At 37.7% G+C, this 16,587-nt stretch overlaps 1 protein-coding gene across 15 annotated transcripts in view; it reads left to right on the top strand.

The window, feature by feature from the left end:
* The window catches only part of LOC132092800 (receptor-type tyrosine-protein phosphatase kappa-like), a 182,710-nt gene that overhangs the window by 92,718 nt on the left and 73,405 nt on the right, over positions 1–16,587 (top strand). The gene's annotated exons all lie outside the window — the stretch shown is intronic.

The following is a 16,587-nucleotide window of genomic DNA, read 5'->3' as shown; positions in this document are numbered from 1 at the left end:
AGAAGTGATTAAAGTGGGATGCATATTTAGAATTTTTTTTGTCCTGTCAAATTTCATGGTTCACAAAAGTTCCCTTTTTGTCATAAGGCAAAATAGTAAGCCTTGAATCGCACAGTGTCACCAGCTTGTTGGCTGATTATTTGCCAGTTCTCACTGAAGCTGGATGACTTCCAGTCACTTTGTCTGCAAATCGCTGTCAGTGCTAACACCCCTTAAAAGGATTGTTCAGCCAAAAATTAACATTTTAATTTCTTTCAAACCTGTATGACCTTCCTTCTTTTGAATGAAGAATGATTTGACTGTTTTTCCACACAATGAAAGTCAGTGAAGTAATATTTGATAATATAGGGATTTATACAATTTTTACAGACCTTCAAAGTGCTTCAATTCAGTTCAAAAACAATGTTAATGTTGCAGTGTTAAAGTTCGTATCATTATCCAGCTCAATTCAGATCAGATTTATTATTACTAATATTACTGAATGTTAGTGTCTTTTTATAGGAAGTACATTTTGTCTTACCTAGTTTGCATAACTGTTTGGGTGTTATGCTCTGATCATACACATGCAAATATGCACAAAAATGGTCAAAATGCAGACTTTGGGTTCCCCTGGAGCACATGGAGGTTCGGGTTCAGCTGCAGTCTCGTAATGATCCACTAGCTGCGTGGAAACAAGGCTCTTCCTGTTTCAGCTGCAGCACACCTCTTTTTAAAGTGCTTGTTTTCCTTCTCGGTGTGGTATTTGCACATACATAATTGCCTGGAGCTTCTTCAGAAACATAATTGGAAAATAAAGTAAACAAGTGAGTGTGTGGAGCAGCTATCATTGATGCCACTCACTGTGTGTGTGTGTGTGTGTGTGTGTGTGTGTGTGTGTGTGTGTGTGAGGTGTTTATGCGTTAATCATGACTCAAACCACGCGCTGTATACCACCGCCCCTTATAAAATTGGAAGTGCACAAGAGCAAACACTCAGTCACACTACATATAAGGGCCTCGTGTCTTTATTTGAGATCTGTGATGCAATTCTCTCCGCGGGTTTCCATGGCTCCCGTATTAAACGTGGCAAGACTCGGTGAGGACAGATATACGCCTTGTATGAGGAGGCACGAAGTGACGAGTGTCTTCATGAGAGTGGAAGAGAGAGAGGAAAGAGAGGAGTGTATGCATGGTTTTATTACAGAGAGACTTGGCCACTTGCTCACTCTCTGATTGAAATTCAAACAGGAGCTCCTCTCCCCCATCAATCGCATTTGAACTTTCTTTTCTTTTTTTTTTTTGGAAAAAGATATTTTCCAGGTCTGCTTTAGATGTGGCTTTAGATGGAGCGTTCGCTGGATTTTCTCATCTCCCTCTAGCCAATCACACACTTATCTCACCTCGGACAGGGAGAACTGAGTGGAACCGGTGAATTTACACAATTACATTTAGATTGGTGCCAGTCTGCTCGAGTGCTCTGTTTAAATTCATATTTTCTCTCTCTCTCTGTCTCCCTGTCTCTGTCTGTCACTTAGTTTCCTGCTAAGCCCTGTTGTCTGGCACTCGTGTGGCATGTGCATCTTTCACATTTATCAATATTATTACATTTGGCAACATAGTTTATCTTGATTGTGGCTATACATTTTGAAAAGGCTGGCATAGAGGAGGTGTAACTTCCTGAATGAACATTGTCACTAGTGTGTGTCTGAGCACAAGCCAAACACACTGATTCTTTCCACTTAAAGCCTTCCTGAAGCTCCCAGCCTCGTGTCTGTGTTGAGCTCATGATTAGGTGTGTTTCTATCACAGCTGTGTTCCAGAAAGTTCTGAGGTCAGCAGACGCCCCTCAGGCCTTAACAGAGTTACAAACTACTGCTCAGTGTCGTCCCACGCTCATTAGAAATTTTCCAGTTTCATCCCAAATATTTGGAAAAGAATGCTATCCGTCAGCGTTCCTATTCATCTGAGAAGCAGTGCCTCTGTTTTCAGACATACAAAATAACAGACAGTAGTAAAAAAGTAGAATAATGTGGGATTTACTTGTGTGTTTTTCACAAGTACAAAATTACAATACCATATATAAAGAATTTAAAAAATAATAAAAAAAGAAAAAGTTATTTAAAAAAAAATTACAAACTGGGATTACAGGGGTTTTAAAATCTATTTGTACCACTGGAAAAGAAAAAACAGGCTTGAAGTTCAGAATGGACTGAAATCTGTAAAAATGCATGTAATCTTTGTGTAGTCTAATAAAGTAGCATAACTTAGTCACTGCTTGAGGAAATGCATTTACTGTAGTTCATTGTATTTAGTGTACTGAATGGGGTTGGTGTTATATTAATCAAAGCCAATCACAATTAACATTTTCAAAATTTTGTTGGCGATTTAAAGCATATTATCATCCAATGTCACTGTAAATAGGCCTTCCGTTTAACATTATTAGTATTTACATAGTCTAATAATAGGTTATCACTCAATAGACCAATAACCAGGTGATCACCCTAAGGAGACATGGTTCTGATATTAAAGCTATATTATACATTTTCATTCTTATTGGTTGATTAATCTGAGCACAGATTGAAATGTTGTTCAGACTGAGAAATTCAGAAACTCTAGCAGAGACTTATGGGATTACTTTGTTTTTGTTTTGTTTTTTTTATTTAGGAGAGACTTCTAAGAAACCATAGACTTTACCATTTGCTCTCCACTTAATCATATTGCTGTGTAGGAGAAACATTTGATATTAAGATGATCTCGTTTGTGATTTGAGAAAATGAAAACTAGATTCAGTTCCTCCCGATGCCATGGGAATGTAGTCGCTGTCATAATGAAAAGAAACAACAGCAGGAGTGATCCTCAGTCTCAGGAACATTTGCTTTCTGTTGAACTTGTGGGCTGTGAGAGTTCAGAATGGAAAAGGTTATGTATGATTATTTCTTTTTTCTTCTTTTTTTTGTTTGTTTTGTAAACACACATACATTTGAATACAGGTCCCATGTGTTCATGTGTCAAGACTGGGGCCATCCTTAAAAATATTTTGGTTTGCAGTAACAGTAAGATTTTTTTTTAAAGGGTCGGTAGGTAGGTCTATTTTTTTTTCTAGTTTCAAAGAAAAAAAAAAAAGGAAAATTTTTGTGATGGTGATGACGTCGGTATGAATTTAAAATGTTAATTGCATGAATTTCAGGTGAGGAAAAAAATGAAGTACTGTTTTACTTGCATCCACCGCTAGGTGTCAATGCAACCTACAAATGAGAGACCGTTTACTTTGCTTTCTTGGGTTGTCACTTTTGTGAAAAAAAAATCCTGTTTGATTTGACTGACAAGTGTTCATTGAATCGATTGTAAAATCGATTTTGCATGTCTAGATGCATTTTATACAGCAAATAAATATAGGTAAATCCACAGGTAAATACAAATATAGGTAAATCCACGGACAATAGGCAGAACGAATGTAAATATTCAATATATTGGTAAAGACCAATATTTCTGATGATTTATTGGCGTGAAGTTACGTGCACAATGACAAACAGGAGTGCAACATTCTCGAAGAACAATAAGCAGAGTGGACTGCCATAATGCAAAACATTTACTGCAGGCTTCAACATGGCAACAACAAATTAGAAATTAGAAATGTCAACAACAAAACATCGCATACGGTGATTCTATGCTTTGCTGTTATGAGTGTGTGTCCGAAGCTGCAGTTGCTGTGTGACGCGTGTTCCAAAATAAAAAAGCACCTGACGTGCTCGAGAATTTTCTTTCATGAAGCACAAGTTTTTTCTTTTTCAAACTTGTGTTGGTTGGTCCAATCGATTCGTGCAATAGATTTTCAAACATAAAGTGACAGTCGACACGGTCACGGTTTTAGAGTAGACGGGAGAAGGGATGGTTTCAGAATTTCGTGCCAAGTTAAAGCAGTGTCAAGCTGTTTTAATTAATGTTTTAGATGTATTATGGTGCCCGAACCAATATGACTTTGAACAGTGACCACAAACATTTAGTTTACTGCAGCCACAGCCATCATTACCAAGAGCGAACCGTTGACATCCATAGTGTGACATCCGTGTAAACATAGATGACGTCACAGGTTTTTTTTTTTTTAAAGAAAGAACGTAGCCTTCGTTTGTATGTAGGCCTAGGCAATTTATATATACGTAATTTTACAATACTTACTAAAATATAATTAATACTATTTTATTGCTTTTGTATTAGTTGTTTGAAGTGTAAAAAAAAAAATTGGTCGGTCTTAACGCAAATGTACAACCGGCAAGTCGGTCGGACTAAAAGCAATGAAAAATAAATAAAAATTGAGTCGGTCCTAAATTGACAGGGTCGGTCGGGTTACGGCAAACAAGAATATTCTTAAGGATGGCCTGGTTACCAGCGCACGAAAAACCATTATGACAATGTTCCAGGCATCTCTCTCTCTGCCTTTTTATTTGGTACAAATGTCAAGCCATTTCCCTAAAATATCAAATTGATCATGTTTCCTATGATTCCCTGTTAAATAAACGAGAAGTCAAAAATTGCCTCAGTCATCATTGTACAAGTCAGTGCAATGTCTACAATGATGTCTGAAGAAATAAGTGTGAACTCGAGATGGAATTGAATCAGTGCCCTTTGTTCAACACCATTCAGATGGAATACAGACAGACATCAACGCAAACGATCGAACACTGGTTTCAGGTCTGAAAATGGCTTTAGCACAACTAAAGGAGGTCTACGTTGAGAGAGAATTTGCCTTGTTTCACTCAGTTCACTTTTTGGTCATCTGAAGGAGGTGTGACTTTGGTTTGGACTCGAGTGTGAATACTCATAAAGAATGACTCTCTGTTGGCAGACAAACTTCACACACCCCGTTGAACATGAGAGCTGCTGTTTTAATTTGATTTTAGGCTTTATTTTAACCTTGACGTATAAACATCCATTTTATACAATTTCTTAATGAAGTGTGTATTTGTTTATTTTAATACTTTCATCTGACCCAATTTTAAGTACACCATTCATATGGTGGTTTTGTCGAAGAGTGTGAGTTTTTTTTTTTTCTTTTTCTTGTTGAAATATAAGCACATTTATTTTCTGAGCATAAAGGCCTAGTTTTAGCTGTTTGTTGTAGCACAGACTGCTCGGCCGCCTAATTGTAGCTGTCTGTCTGCTATATTTTCTTTCTTTTAAAATTGGTGTATTGCGAAGCTTCAGTGTGCCTGGGTACATTTGAAAGTTGTATTCCCATGTGTCTGATAGCCAGAGGGCAGGATGTAGAGACACATCTGGTATTGTTGTCTCTCTCTCTCTCTTTCATTCTCTCTCATTCTCGCTCTCTCTCTCTCTTTCTCTCTCTTTCTCATTCTCTCTCACTGTGTTATCTCTTCCCATAACTCTCTGCCTGTAATTCTGTGCTTTAGAGAAGACCACCACTACAGGTTGCTTTCTGACAGCAGAGAAAGCACAGTGAGAAAATGGTGTGTCTCCAATTCAAATCCCTCGCTCCTACCTCAGTGCTGTTGAGATGCGGCTCACCGTCACACTGAGGAAGGCAAGGTGAAACAGTCAGGGCTGTCATAACACTGCCGGAGTCACACCAGCCATCAAAATCTCTTCAACGCATTTGATATAGGATGTGTCAGAAGAGATGCTTATTGGGGGCATTTACACATTTTCAAAAATGTTTACTATGTGCATGAAAGGTTTTTGACACATTTTTTAAACAATTACATTATGCTTATTTATTATTATTATTATTATTTGTTTTTACTTGCAGCCCTAGAGAAGGAGGATAAAGAAAAAGGCATTCTACTGTACAACACTACTCAAGTTTGAATAGTATGGACTTTGTTTTATGTTATGATGTTTGATTTGCATGAGTTACAGAAAGCAGGCTGCACAGAATACTGTATCCCATAATGCAGTGTGCTTCGCTTGACCTTCAATTAATAGTGTGACGAATAAACTGAAAATAATATACACCGAGATTTATAACATCTCATTAACTGAATATAAAATAAAATAACTGAATGCCACTCGCTAAATTAAACATGCAATTTATTATGGTCATGCAAATACAATGTAACATTCTACTGTGCTGCATTCGGTTTTTTTACTGTGACAGTATTCCACTCTGTACACAACCATAGACCATTCCTGTCTAGATAAAATGTGTCAGCAGGAACAGGAAGCACTGTAATAGGTAGTAATAGTTCAAGTAATCTGATCTTGGCTACTTGACCGTTTCCTACAAAAAGTCAACTGGCTGAGTATCTGCATCGTGTATGTGCACGTGTCTACCCAACTGATGAATGTAACAGAGTTAAATTACTGTGCAAGTCTAAACAGGACTTGATTTCAAATCATCACACTGGGGATTAATTAACCGACTGATTACAAAGTCACAAAGCAATTAACAGCACCACATAATGAGAAAACATGGATGCTAGCTTGCAGATATATATAAAAATAAGATAGTTTGTGTTGTGAGCGGCATGTTAAAAGTGGTTGGAGAGTTATCCGTGTATAAAATGTATTGGATCTCTATTCCCCCAATGAAAAGTAAAGACAGAGAATTGAAGAGTCGGAGGGCTAGGTGGCCAGAAGAGGCTAATCATAGTGTACGGGCTTGAGTATACTGATTGATAATAGACTCCAGAGAAGTGGCTGGCTATGACAGAACAATACGCTAGGAAGAGTGTCTCGGAATTGCAAAGTTATCATGTGGTCCACACAGCAGAGTATAGTTTAGAAATCTATAGAAAATACCTGAAATGCTTGCAAAGGAAAACACTATAGGTAGAGCAGATTAGGGGTCCAAGCACTGAACCCTGAGGTACACCGGTGATGAGTGTGTGGGCTGAGAAGAGCAAGTCTTGCTTAAACATCATTATTGTTGGGCAAGTAGGATATAAACCAAAAAAGCGCTGACCTGGAAAAAATTAGAATGGAGTGTGAGGATTCTTTCTCTGGCTTACTTGAGTCCTGTGGTTAAAGCAAGGAAAGCAGTTTAAGTAGAATGACTGAGTTTGAAGCCAAATTTCAATTAAGATTATATTTCATGGAAATCAGATTGTGGTACCGGCAGTGAAGTGGCTCTTTAGCCCAGTGACTAAGTGTTTTTTGTAATCAACTAATATAAATGTATAGAAGTAGTACATTAAAATATTCCAAATAAACATAAATTGCCTAAAGAAGCCTTTTCTTGATTCTAAATGAAATTATAAGTCTATTAGTTTAATCCTCTAATGCCTGAAGTCCATTAATGTGGATAGATCTTTAACTGCTCAGGGTGTGATGGTACATCAAAAACCATCGTCAGCAATAAGCTTCGACCCTTAATTCTCATAGCTCTATTAGAAAATGAAGTATCCCTGAAATACCTATTTTATTGCAAAACCCTGTTACTCTCTCAAAATACATTGTATGCATCTTAGTGGAGGGGAGAAAATCCTTGGTTTTCTGTGGTTTGTGTGTTTGTGTGTGCATGTGACTGTTTATGGTCAGGCTGCATTCTTTGTACTCTTTGACTTTGAGCACAGTGTGTAGGTTTAAGGTTGTGCTGTAACGAGAGAGAAAAGGTGCTGTAATTATCATGAACGAAATGAGTGTGTGGTTATAGTGCTGACTGTGCTGATCGCAGGCTCTCCGAAGACCCACACGCACGCCATGCTCGATTTAGCAGGCCAATTTTCAATTAAGCTACATCACAAATGAACATTGGCCATTTCAGGAAACACCTACTCCCCTTTTTCCTGCCTATGTGGCAGAATGTGAGATTGGATGAATCCAATTGCTAACTGTCATCGTCCGTCAAGGTGAAATCCTTCTGGGTAAGAACAATATACATGCCTCGTGCAGCCTGCCTTACACTCTCTCTCCTCTGCATTACTCAGTAGGAGACCATCGTATCAGTCACCATGTTATTTTGTTGGATCTTATATTTTAAAATTTTGTTCATGTTGCATTTGGTAGAGTTTTGTAAGAATGGACAGTGTCAGTATGATGTCAGTTAATGTTGAAGTCTACAGCTCTAATAGTGGACTTTAAAGGAATGCCTTATGCAAAGAAAATATATTTCCTAATATATGAATGATCAATAAATTATATAACTGTATATTAGAAAATATACAGGAAAATATATTGTGTAATACATAAGGAACTGCTGCTTTCATCATATATGGAAAAATATGTGACAATATATTTACTTATCTCAATCTATGTAATTTTAGATTCAGTAATACATTTTATAATATATAGATGTACATGTGATAAGATATGGTATTGCATGTGTATAAATCATTTGAACATATATTTACCCATGGAGTATAGACACAAATGTATGGTATTAGTTTTATGTTTAACAATCAATTACAACATACTGTATACATGTTTAATACTTTAAAATATAGCTAGTTTACAAAAGCATAAGCACACCTTCTCATACTAAAGCACTTAGTGAACAGACTACCACTGTTCTGAAAAGTGCACAGAAAGCAACATATAGCCTCAATGGTGTTTGGCCAATAGTCATCCCAACCACAGGCTCTATTCTTCAGCGCAGTGGTAACCCCATGAACTTACACATACCAGAAACAGTTTAAAACAATATAACATTAAACACTGACATATCAAACAAAAACACATGAAATAACACTTAATTTTAAATTTGGTAATCTCTTTTATCACTGAGAAGCAAAGCATGATGGGAACTAGAAATCTGCTGCAACTTATTCCATAAATATGTGTGAGTACATACATTCACATTTATATGGGAACATTTCTGTGTAACATATACTTAATAAGGGATCTAGTCACTAGTAGCCTAAAACTGTGCCAAATGTTGGTAGAACTTAATTTTGTATGCATTTTTGAGCCTCAGAAGGGATGATTAGGTGGGGAATTACATCTTAACAGATGTAAAAGAGAAAAAAGTGCTGTTTTGGGTGAATAAAATCAGGAAATATTTTTGTTTGTTATTGTCAAATTGTTATGTGTTATATGTCCTTAATTGTATGTAGCAGCATGCCAGCTCACCAATATAAGAGAAATCATTACTTGTTTCTGTTTCACATGGGCTCCATTCAGTGTCGTCTATATGGATTGTGTTTGTGCTTGACTAAATAAACCGACCGCTACATTTTCAGCCCAGCAGCATCAGGACTCGTTTGGTGTGGTGCTTTGTCCACTAATGATTTCCGGGAGATGATTTGCACTCGTAGAGTCTTTTAAGGAAACTGAAATAACCTTAATTTTAACGTTCAATCTATAGAAGATTTGAAGAGGTCATTAAGCACATTAGCCTGTTGTTTAAGACAATTGATTAGGTCTCAAAAGACATTGATCAGGTTCCTTGAGTGTGTGGTGGAGGGGAATAAATCGCTGAGTTTCCCACACACTCATTTGTTTCCCTTCTCTCATTAGACGTGTTTGTGTTTGTGTGAAACTCCTATGTCCTAGTTTCCAACGCTTTACAGCTCAGCTTGCTGTTTTGCTGTAGGAGTGCAGGTTCTGTTTGTGTGTTTACTCATACTCTGTGTCCCAGCCTATCTCATAAAGAGCGCAGGTCTGCAGATCCAGCAGACAAACATCATAAAGCCTGGAGATTATCAATTTATGTCCAGAGAACGTTATTTAAATGGAAATGACTTCCTCTCCTGCTACACACTGTATTTTATTTGAGCTCTTTGCCATGCGTTGCTGGCACTGGGTATTAATGGTAATGGTCCTTGTGTCTTTTCAGCATTCAGATGATTTTCTCCACTCTTAACATATATTGGAGCTGTTTATAGGTCTTTTAATGGCTTCATATAGGGAAAAAGTTGTCATAAAAACTAGAGATATTCCGATACCCTTTTTCTCTTCCCGATACCAATTCCGATACCTGGGCTCAGGGTATTGGCCGATACCAAGTACTGATCCGATACCTGGGTGTGCATATGTATATACAGCTACTAGCCCTGTGTAAATTGCTAGAATTATTTTATGGTGTGCTTCAGACTTATCCCTTGATAAAACATGAACAAATACATGGTGAACTACTTTATTTATTGCAGTATTTTTATTTTCTGACATGAATTTGACAGTCATATTATCTATTTTCTTAAGCGAAAAAGAACTTCAAATGCAGCCAAAAATCGAACACCGCAAACTAAAAAAGGTATTTTAGTTTTACAATATAAAAGTATTAAAAGACTGCAACAAATAAGTCTAGGAATATAAAAATATATATATTAATCAGATAATCTCTTTACAACAAAACAAGTAAAAAAACAAGCAACCGTCTAGGCATAATTATTATTATTAATAGAGACGTATTATTATTACTACATAGAGACATAGCTAAATCTACTGTAGGCTATAACAGTAGCTTAATATATTGTCAATTTACTCACGCTAAACCAAACATTTATTTTGATGGGTTGCCATGAAGATCTTTGAGTGTCTGTGTTTATGATATGACAGTTTTCTCAAATGAAATGGTAAATTCTCATGAAGTGACAGTTTATGCATTCGTGTCCTCATATAGAGACACACGGCAGAGACTACAAAACAGCGAGCTCCCGCGCATCTGCGCCCGTCACCCACAGAGATGTAGAATTTGCACAAGTAATATTTAAATAGTACTTTGCAGTTTAATATTCACAGACACTAGTATATATTCGGCTACAGTCTGGAGCCCTGCGCTTAGACTAACACGGAAGCGACTGAACGCAGCTGTGGGTACCGAATATACTCGGGAGTCGGTAACTTTCTACCAATACTACAGAGATGCTGGTATCATCAAATTTTTTAATTTTCAGCACCGACTTGGTAGTGAAGTGCCAGTACTTGTGGCATCCCTAGTCGCCGTTTTACTGTCTGGTTGGTCCAGTCTGAAATACTGCTAAACAGCAGACATACTGCTAACCACTGATCTATAATATAGAAGAGGCTTCACTGTCTGTTGGCAGTTTAGAACGCGATGAGCGATCCCCTCATATATAGATCAGTGCTACTAACACGTTTTCATTTCTTCTTCGCTGCTCTAAATGGGTTGCTTGTGGCAACACAGCACAACTTCCTGTGTTTGCAATACATTCTGAGTAGCGAAGAAGAACCGTGCAGCGGTTAGGCAAAGCTAGTGGTCATAACTAGGTCTTGTTTAAGAGAATGGTATCGGATCGGTATATGGGTTCATGTACTCTCCGATGCCGATGCCAATGCCAGAATTTGTTGTGAATTTCCGTTACTAGTATCGGAATCGGAACAACTCTAATAGAAACACGCTCTGGTAGGCCTTTTATTCTGAACAAAAGTGTTGGCCTAATGGATCAGTGTTACCATATCTTCAAATCATCTTAAAGTAGTGGTGGGCGGTTTGACCAAAAATGTATATACCGTTTTTTTTTCAAAATTATGCCGGTTTTCCGGTTTATGACGGGGTTTTTTTTTTCATGCATAATCAGGTGTACAATGCATTTTCTGCTGATTGATATTCCAAGATGTTACTGATCCGCGTCTGTTTAGTTCACAAACACAACATTTGTTCATTGTTTTGATTTCATATCATGTAAAAATATTAATATATTTTTTTCAGCATCGTAAGTCATCACAGAACAGAAACAATCTTTCATATAGACATTAGTTTAAACTAAATAAATGTAAACAACACATTATTCATGCATTTTACTTCTAGGTTTGTATAATAAGCTGCTCAAGCAAGCGGCAAAACATTTAAACACAATAATTAGCCTACTTTTCTTGTTAAAATATTTAAAATTAAAACACCACAGACAGAAACAGTCTCTTGCATTTTGCATTTAAATCTTTATCACAAGCAATCCCACGGGTTTTATAATGAACTTTGTTTTTCAGCTGTGAACATATTTATTGTTTTCCTTGTTTATCTAAAAGTGCTCTTTTTCTTGTTTTAAACCTAGCCAAAAACCCATGTGACTGAGTTTCCATGTCAATCCATGTTCATTTTTCCCACGAACAATGCGCTTTCACTTTAATTCAGCGCCTGCAGCACAGCAAAAATAGACTCAGTATGTTAACAATCGCTGCACTGCTGCAGACGACAGAGCGCTCCTTGAACGCACTGACGGACCGTAACCTCGTGCAGCTGGAATCCATTAATACGCACAGCAGACGGATTGTGTGAAACAGGCGTTATAACGTAACACCAGAGCACTGCTGTGTTTACCCCATAGACTGTATAAAAATATGGACGTAGTGTCCGTGACGTCACCCGTAGACTACTGAAGAGAGTTTTTGAAGCCTAAAGTGTGTAGAGCGGGCCGTCGCCATCTTGGCAGCGCGTCACAGTGCGACTCTCCCGGACAATCAAAAATGGGCAAAAAGGCGGGAGCTAGTTGCTGTAGCCACACCCACCTAGCGCGACGGCAGTGTCAGCAGCGGCAATCCACCTGTCACTCAAGTGGCCACCCCCTTAATTATGCAGAACTTTATGTCTTAATATAATTTAAACGGATGAGTTATAAAAAAATTCACCCCCCTCACAGTTGTCATGAAGGGCAAAATTAGCTATTTAGACCAAAATCATTTTTTGAACCAGGCTGTAAACATGTTTTTTTCCTGCTGTAAAGTTGGGCATTTTAACATGGGGAGTCTATGGAACTGACTCCCTTTTGCAGCCAGCCTCAAGCGGCCAGTCGATGAATTGCAGTTTTAGTCACTTCCTTATTGGCCTCACGAGAGAGAGCGGGAGGTTGGCGCTCGGTTTACCCTCACCACGCCTCGCAGTCGCTGCTTAGAAGTGCAACATTGTAAAGGGTCCGTCTGAAACAGTGTCTCGCGGCCATGATGCAGCATAACGTTCGTTCCGAACGCTGAGTAATTAAATACACCGGTATGGCGGTATATTCAAAATTAACATCATAACGAAAATATACACCGGTTTTCGGTATGAACCGGTTTACCGCCCAGCACTATCTTAAAGGGAACGTTTTTTCACCCAGAAGATAAAAAAAAAAGCAAAAACACAACAAAAGCAAATAGATTGCAGAGACGAGCTATTTATTCCCCAATTAAATTCTGATATCTTTGAAAGGGGTGGTGTGTATGAACTGCTACTTTTTTTTAATCAAGGCAAATATGGTAATTATTCTCATGGTGACATTGTGGTGGCTTTCTCCTTAAATTAAAATCTGAATTGGTTTGAAACATTTACGGTTCCTACAAAATTTAAATTGGTTTATTTTTAACAAAATTTGTGCAAAGTGGCGTAGTGTTACATTGTAATTCACTATACACTTTCATTGTATGGAATAGCATGGCATCAACTTTCTGCTAATGTTTTCCTTTTTTGCTTGTATGTTTTTTGAGCACTGTGAAGAGGTTCTGGTTGACATGTCCCTTTAATTCCCCCCCTCCATGTGCTCTTGTCCCTTGTGTTTTATTCCTTCAGATCAACATGCAGAGGTTGGTTTGTGCACATATAATGATATTTATTCCCTGACCTTATTACCCATAATCCTGTGCGAGTGTAGTGGTTAAGGTGTGTGTTGACTCTACGTGCTTATCAGGTCCTCAGCAGCCCTCATTTGAATTTCTAAAAAGCCATTTGGGTGAACACGCTGCTGCAGTGCAGGTACGAGGGCCGTTTTACCTTTTAGTGGCCTTTCATCTGCCTTCTGTCGCTCTCGCTCGTCTCACGCTTCTACAGTGGCCTTCCTCAGGCAAAAAACAAACAAACACATAAACCATGGCCTATTTCCACATGCCGAATCCGAACTCAACATTTTCAATCTCCCCGCACAATAAAATCCCCCCAACCCCCGGCCGGTCCCCAACCCCATGAATAAAACATGAGATGAAAAAAAGAGCCCATGACCAAATATTACCCCATCAGAGGAAAGGTAATCTACTGCACATGCCATTCTTACTGCTTCAGACGTCACTCTGCCCTGATCAATGTTGCTGTGCATGCGGGAGAAAGATCCTTACTGATGGCAGACAAAAAAAAAATTGTGGGGAAAAGCAATGGACTTCCTGACGAATAGAGAGTGTTAGTACATCTCCATTGATTTTCAGTGCAGAACTGAAGCTGTCAGAAATCTTGTGCAGAAATACACAGCAGTGATTAATTAATGGAAATGCCAGCATGCTTGAAGGGTACAGAGATTTGAAGTTCACATACGGAAGCCCACAGAGTTCATGCCTTGTTCTGTTTCTTGAGAGGACAGAAAGATAACAATGATAACTTATTACTAGGGCTGGCTTGACAGTGCTTATTAATATACCTATGCTTTCTGTGTTTTAATCTATGTTTTCAGCTGATGCATGGAAAAAAGATAATTAAACATTACTATTTCATAATCATTTTGTGCTGTTGATTTTGATGTGAAGGAAAGTTTCAGCTTTCAGAGAGGAGCATTTTGTTACATATCCATTAGATTTTTGTTCGACCTTTAAATGTTGTGATCATTATTTAATGCATTTTTGAACAAATCTGTCATGAAATTAAGCCATGTTTAAATGTTCATATTTCAACAACTAATTGGAGTAGAAAACATAACTTATTAAATATATAAAAACTGCCTTGTGTGCAATTGAAATGCTTGAGTACTAGTCAGCTCTTGAGTGTTGATTATTATATTTAAAAATAAATCAGAGTTAAATTTAATTGTTTCTTTTGCTAATTTTAACCTTTAAAATTATAGTATTGCACCAAAGGATGGGGTTCCCTATATAGTTTACAGCTTTAGTTGAGAAATTTTTTTTTTCCTTAAGAAAAATTAACATGTGCTGTACCTGATAAATGCCCAAATAAATCAACATAGAATCAGAACTGAATCAAATCAAATCAAGAGCTTGTGATTGGTAAATCAGAATTTAATTGAATCGTTTCATGCCCAGCCCTAATCATTACACATATGTCGTGATGTGACGTGACGTGAAAGTGACGTGTCTGCTGCATGTCATGCAAAAAAAATTAAATAGATGCCTTCCGTGGTAATCTATAGTTTCTATACAGTGCATACACAGGATATGCCAGTTCTGTTATTGACAAAAATAGCATTTTATCACAGATTTATTTGTATTAGCTTGTATAGTATGTAGTAGTCCAGATGGCATGTACTATGGTTAAAGTACCCCATTACCTCAATGTGTGTGTGTGTGTGTGTGTGTGTGTGTGTGTGTGGCAGTGCACAAGTGCAGTACATTTCCTCCCGCTCCACACGGATCACTATGAGTGCACCAGTGCATGAACAAAAGCTTCCGGCCTTTAGTGCTGCTCCTTATGCTAAGACTCCTAACATCTCGGAGCAGATACATCTCGTCTGCTGACATCCCATTCTACGGGACAGGACTTATTTTTTAAAACACTCCACAAGCCACTAATAAAAAGTATCTACTGTAACTACACTGAACTTATTAGCTGCGGGCAGTAGTCAAACTAAACAAGAAGGGAGAAACTATATATTTTAAAATATATTATTATCAGATTATTTTCTCATTTCAAAAGTGTTCAAGTGTCAAAAAAAAAAGTGGATCTCTGTTAGTTTGCCGTGAAGCTGCAGTCACAATACAATAAAACCGCAAAGTACCATTTTCTCTCATTATGATGCTTGTTGGAAGAGGATGCATGTTACTGGAAAAGCTATACAATAAAAAAAAGCTACTGTAATGCTACTAAATAATCTTCATTTTTATTTTTTCCTCAGTGTTTTACATTTTTTACATAATTTAATAAAAAAACATAATCAACAATACAGGAATAAACATTTTACATTTAACAATATATTCTCATAGAAAACAATTATTTTAAATTTTGATAATATTTCAAAATATTACTGTTTTGAATAAATGCAGCCTTGATGAGCAGAAGAGACCCATTAAACCCATTAAAGCATCTTAATTATTCCAGACTTTTGCCCGTTAGTGTAATTATCTGAAAGCATTGACTCTCATAGTTCCAGAGTAAAGCACTGGCGTATTCTTCCGTCTAGGTGGGCCACTCACTGGGCCGTGCAGCAGAGCTATCGAGTTTATATGGTAATATGGTCTATAATGTAACAATAATGGCAAAAACAAAAGTGCTTTTGCTCGCCGACGCTCTCACACACACAAACACACTGTTTCTGGTGACTCCATTCCAACTGCTGCTGAAAATTAATCAAGCAATAAGCAAACAGAGGCCAGATGAGACAGTGCATAGATGGGCAATACATTATGTAATGAATTTATCATTCTCTGTCGGAACAATATCTCCATCTGTTGCACCATGTTTCGTTTCCCTCTGATAGTAATAGAGCTCTCTGGAGAGGTTGTGTGTGTGTGTGTGTGTGTGTGTGTACATCAGGAAGGCACTACAAGAGTCGCTTAATTGAAAATTTTGATGTGGTGTTGATCATTAAGGGGGGCTGCAAGATTGCCCCATTGCTTTATGGGTAATTGATATGATGCTGCTGTGACACGATTTCTGTTTCATTTTCCCCATGGGAATAGTGTGAATTAGTTTTTGTTCTTTTGTTCTCTTTTCTTTCTATATGCTCCCTCAGGGAGAGACAGTGGAATGCGACATGCTTGTTTTTTTAAGATTATCTTTTCTCCCCCTCCCTTGCTCTCTCATGGCCGGCGCGACTGAAGAAGTGATTTATTAGCACTTGTCATA

This window comes from Carassius carassius, chromosome 18, assembly GCF_963082965.1.
Source record: "Carassius carassius chromosome 18, fCarCar2.1, whole genome shotgun sequence".
Classification (NCBI taxonomy): Eukaryota; Metazoa; Chordata; class Actinopteri; order Cypriniformes; family Cyprinidae; genus Carassius; species Carassius carassius.
The sequence above is the reverse complement of the archived record's forward strand: the minus strand, read 5'-3'. Positions and strand labels throughout refer to the sequence as shown.